This window comes from Taudactylus pleione, unplaced genomic scaffold (assembly GCF_031769625.1).
Source record: "Taudactylus pleione unplaced genomic scaffold, aTauple2 ptg000053l, whole genome shotgun sequence".
Taxonomy (NCBI): Eukaryota; Metazoa; Chordata; class Amphibia; order Anura; family Myobatrachidae; genus Taudactylus; species Taudactylus pleione.
In genome coordinates this window covers 4,574,948-4,580,328 of record NW_028284455.1, presented here as the reverse complement: position 1 = coordinate 4,580,328, position 5,381 = coordinate 4,574,948, and the positions used below count along the sequence as shown (strand labels likewise).

Genomic DNA, 5,381 nt, shown 5'->3' with positions numbered 1-5,381 from the left:
ATACTGCTCAGATGTCAGTACATCTTTCCAAACTTCACTAGCTCATTCATCAGCTGCTGTTTAGTTGACGACTTCACATCAGACCTTATGTACCTTTTTAACTGGACCCACACCAATTCAATTGGATTCATGTCCAGTGACCTACAGTATAAACAAAAATAAATTAACAAAATTACAGTATGACAATACTCACTCTGGTGGTGTGTGTTGCCAATTGATAACTTTCTATTCCATGAATTTGGCTGAGGCAGAGTGTTTAGGATCATTATCCTGGAACAATCTGTGAAAAGATGGACAGTGTTCCCTAACAAATGGCACCAATCACTCATCTATTCTTTCTTGAAAGAAAATCTTATCCATGATTGAGCCCTACAGAAATAATAAATGTTGGTCATTATGAATCAGCACATACTTTACTATAGAAACTGTATTGTAGTGTGTGGATTTTGTTTTAATACAAGTACAGTACTTTTAAAAATGAAAATGGGTCCTACATCCATACGAGAGATGGCTCCTCATACATTGATGCTTTGGAATTGGATTTATTGAGATATGTTGACAACCTTTCAAGTGCAACAGACAATTCATCTGTTAAAATGATCTTATCAATTGTTTCACCGCTCTCAATCCACCAACATGCTTATTCAACTCTCTTTTCTTTTTCACTTCCTGTATTATGGGACACATCCTGTGTACACTCAAATAAATAATTAATTTACAGTACAGTATTATATAGCTTACTGGAGGACTTACGGTATTACTGTGTAAAATACTGAAACTTGTAGAGCCAAAACTTCATCCTAGTTCCCTATGCATCCTTTTAATGTTGGAACATTAGATGCCCAGGTAATACTCAGAATGAAGAATACGTCGTATTTGTCAAGCAGTAAACTCACCATCTTCAGGAGTTTATTCATTCATTCACAATTTCTTTGACTTTCCTACAGTACAGTATAACAAATTGAAACTAACATACTGTAGAGTACTGTATACAGTTTTAGCAATATTAAAACAAAGTTTAATGTACTGCATTTGGAAGGATGTATATCTCTAGCCTTCATCCTGTGAAATGCATGATAGTCTGTAAACTTTCTACAACACCACTTTTTTTAAAACATGCCTGGATCTCTCGGGTAGTCTTATTTTCTTTTTTCGCGTAGAGTTGTTGATTGCTATTGCCATGGTGCCTGATGAACTGTGGAGAGGACAAGATACATTTTTGTGAAAATTAATGTTAAAACAATTAAAAAAACAGATTTCAACACATTGTTTTCCAGGTGCCGGTTTGTTTTTTTGCCAAGATCCGGGAATGCTACGGAGACCGGCGCCAGGACGGAGGTGAGTGTAGAATCTCTTTTCACAGGTACTCCCACTGGACTTCTACTTGGAGAAGCAGACTGATCGTCGAGCAGCAGGTAAGTATGTGTGAGTGAGGTAAGTGTATGTAATAAAGTTGTACATTCTATGGTGTGTGTGTTGTGGTTTTTTAACAATTTTTTTTACAGCAGGGGATACAGGTGCTGGACGCCTGCTGGCACTTGTAGTTCCACAAGTGCCAAAGGGCAGGCATGCTGGCACCTGTAGTTCCACAGTAAAAAACAATAGTTTCTTACTATTTACACTGCTATTACCCCCATACCCACAGCCTAGGTGTGCAGGGGAAGAGCCCCGGGCTTCAGACTATGCCTGGGGTGCTCAGGAGAGGGGGGGTCACCATCTCTCCTGAGATCCCTATTTGGGCTGACCGGCTTGGGTTGATAATGCTTTGGCTGGGGTGACCGGGTGATAGGGTCCCCTGGCTGTGGCATTACACCATTTTGAGTCCAGTGCTGGTTTTAAACATATGCACAATTTTTCCCCCTATGTTTAAAACCAGGATAGGCTCAGCAGCCCAGTGCTGGTTCCTAAAATATGGGAGAAACCTACACTTCCCCCCCTATTTTTAGTAACCAGGACTAGGTGAGCAAAAGAGATGGTTATGTTTTTTTGGGGGGGACCCTACATCATTTTTTAAAACATTAAACAATTTTTTAAATGATAGAACACACAAGTAGCCTTCACATATCTCACTGATATGTGCAGGCTGCTTGTTCGGGAGAGTTTGACAGAGAGAAGACACTGCACACTCAGGTGAGTAATCTTGTTCTAAACTTGCAACTCGGGGGAAAAACTCGATCAGATACACCATCGGAAAACACCCTCCGCAAAACACGCTTTTTGATCAATTTGAGTGTTTCAGAAGCCTAATCTCATCCATGTTTCAGCGAGTCAAATCGAGTTTAAAAACACAAAACTCGACCAAACACGAATCTTAGTAAATTAACCCCTGGGGCTTGGTTTTCAAATTGGAGATTTTGGCACCACCTGAAAATTTGATAAAGCCTCAGGCTACTGAGTGCTTTTTTATTCTGTTGGTGGCAATGTGTGTGTTTTTTTTTATATGAGAACATTGTATGGATTGTTTTTACCTCGGGGACATTTTTTTCACAAAGGTGTTATTGTGTGTTTGTTTTTATCCTGTATGTGGCAAATGTGTTTGGAATTTCTCTGTTTCTCTTCTGTTGAATAATCTGTTTACTTAAAAACTAGCATTTCTTTTTATACGCTTATTAAAAGTATTAATTATGGATTTACTGTTTGTTTTCACAGAACATTTGCGACCTCACATGCCACCATCACAGTGCCAAGCCACCCTCTACAACCCAGTAAGTACTGTACTGTACATTATACTACTATACTGTACTTCTCTTCCTTTTAAGAATGTCTATTATTGACACTAATGAAATACCCCTAGTACCGTACTTCATGAGAGATTTGGAATCAATTAAAAGTAACTACAATATTTTCAGTTGGGAAAGATTTTCACTGTTGCCAAATGTAATTCTTGTATAGTACTGTATTTGTATTCATGTGTAATACAGTATTTGTTTGTGTTGATATAGAGGTTTGTCTAAAGACTTGTACTGTAATGGTTTATTATTAAATTAAGGCAAACTTACAGTATCATGTTTTGTTTTACAGTAACTACACTATAGGAGGAGGTGGTAGATGATTGGTCATTGACCACTCCACAACAAAGTAAGAATTGTACTTTTCTTCCTTTTAAGAATGTCTACAGTACCTCCTGTACTCTATTTTAATACAACCCTTGATGTTCTGTATGTGAAAGTTAATTTAATGTCCCACCATTATCTATTCTGGCCAAAACTATACATACTGTCCAGAACAGTAATAAGATCTTTTAGTCTTTCTGGTTAATTTACAGTAGCAGTATTCAATGTGGTACTGTGTCAAAAGCCTTCCTAAATCTACTGTGAATCTGCTTACAGTATTTGCACAAGGAAATCTTTTGGCCATTCACACTACTAAACTATCCTGTAGCTGATGCTTCTTTTGTAAGCCACACTGACTCAGTGTCACAACTCTTGGATGGCAAATGGATGCAAGCCATATTTGGGGATTGGCGTGACCTATTTCTGAGGTGTGGAGTCTAATGTGCTGGTGGTGTTCACCAGGGACCCTCGCTAGAGAGTATGGGCTTGGCTGCATCCGACACACAGGTCATGGCCCTCAGAATAGGTTCCCCTATACTGGTGCCGGTGAATTCTGGATGGAGTGGTGAAGACTTTCAGCGTAGTGAACAGGCCGGGTCAGAACCAAATGGACAACAAGGTACCAGGGAGCAGACGTGTGCAGGTCGCAGAAGATAGCCAAGGTCAAACCAGATTAACAAATGCAGTACCAGGGATTAGACAGGAGCAGGTCAGAAACAAAGCCAGGGTCAGGAACAGACTTGCAGAGGCTGATTGCAGGAATCCTCTAATCAGTGCTGCTGGTGATTTCACTGAGCTGGATAATAGACTGCAACTGAAGTTTGCTAAGTAAATTCACTGGAACAGCTTGTGATTCGTAAACTGGAATACAGCAACACACAAATCAGGACACAGAAACTGTAGATATAGAGACAGATGGCAGTGATGGTTTTCTGCACAAAGGAGCCACAGGATAGAACTTAACACTGGGAAGAAACTCTTTGCTCTGGCACCAGTGGGAGTTCTAATAAGGGATATGAATCTGCTGCCAGTCCCTGATAGGCTGCATAGGTCAGCTGAGGCAGGAGCACTCCCACTGGAAGAATGCTATCAGCTGACATAGTGCATAGTCAGTGCATGGTTCTTGAACAAGGCCAGGCAGAAATCCTGACCTGCAGCAAATGGTAATGTAAGTCACACAATTTGAGCAGAGTGTGACACTCATCATTCCTTCATAATACTGTATACTATATATTTTATAGACCCCAAATTATCTTCACCCTAGGCCTGAAGGATCCCCAGGAGGGGGGGACCCTTAATTAGGGGGGAGCAATTCCCATGTAATTCGAGGTCTGAGGTGACCAGTTTGGGGCTGGTTAATGCTTTCGGGAGGGGGACAGAAATCTACACTTTTTTTTCATGCCACTTGAACATAGTAATTTTACAATAATATTTTTTGGAAACCACAAGAAATTAATTAATTTTAAACTATTCTTTAATTTTACGGTATTAATTTTATAGTAATGATATTACTTTATTAATTTTTGCAGAATAAAAAAGGTATAATTTATCATACAGTACTTTGAAAACAATCTTTAAAACAGTACTTTGAGTACTGTACAGTAGAAAACACACACAAAGGTTCATTTATTGACACATACATTACAATACAATATTATGCCATTATTGACCTACTGTAAGCAAATACTTAATGAAAAAAAAACATTTCATTAATGCAAATTATTCATTACACCAAATATTTAATAGTACTACAGTACATACCAGTTGCATGACCCATTGGTAAGACATTATACAGATTTATATAACTTATACTGCTCAGATGTCAGTACATCTTTCCAAACTTCACTAGCTCATTCATCAGCTGCTGTTTAGTTGTCAACAACTTCACATCAGACCTTATGTACCTTTTTAACTGGACCCACACCAATTCAATTGGATTCATGTCCAGTGACCTACAGTATAAACAAAAATAAATTAACAAAATTACAGTATGACAATACTCACTCTGGTGGTGTGTGTTGCCAATTGATAACTTTCTTTTCCATGAATTTGGCTGAGGCAGAGTGTTTAGGATCATTATCCTGGAACAATCTGTGAAAAGATGGACAGTGTTCCCTCACAAATGGCACCAATCACTCATCTATTCTTTCTTGAAAGAAGATCTTATCCATGATTGAGCCCTACAGAGATAATAAATGTTGGTCATTAGGAATCAGCACATGCTGTACTATAGAGAATGTATTGTAGTGTGTGGATTTTGTTTTAATACAAGTACAGTACTTTTAAAAATGAAAATGGGTCCTACACCCATACGAGAGATGGCTCCTC

The 5,381-nt window shown here is 38.7% G+C and overlaps 1 pseudogene; it reads right to left on the bottom strand.

Moving 5' to 3' along the window:
* Positions 1-225: 225 nt before the first annotated feature.
* On the bottom strand, positions 226-4,823 carry LOC148535257 (uncharacterized; annotated as a pseudogene).
* Between the last annotated feature and the right edge of the window lie 558 nt (positions 4,824-5,381).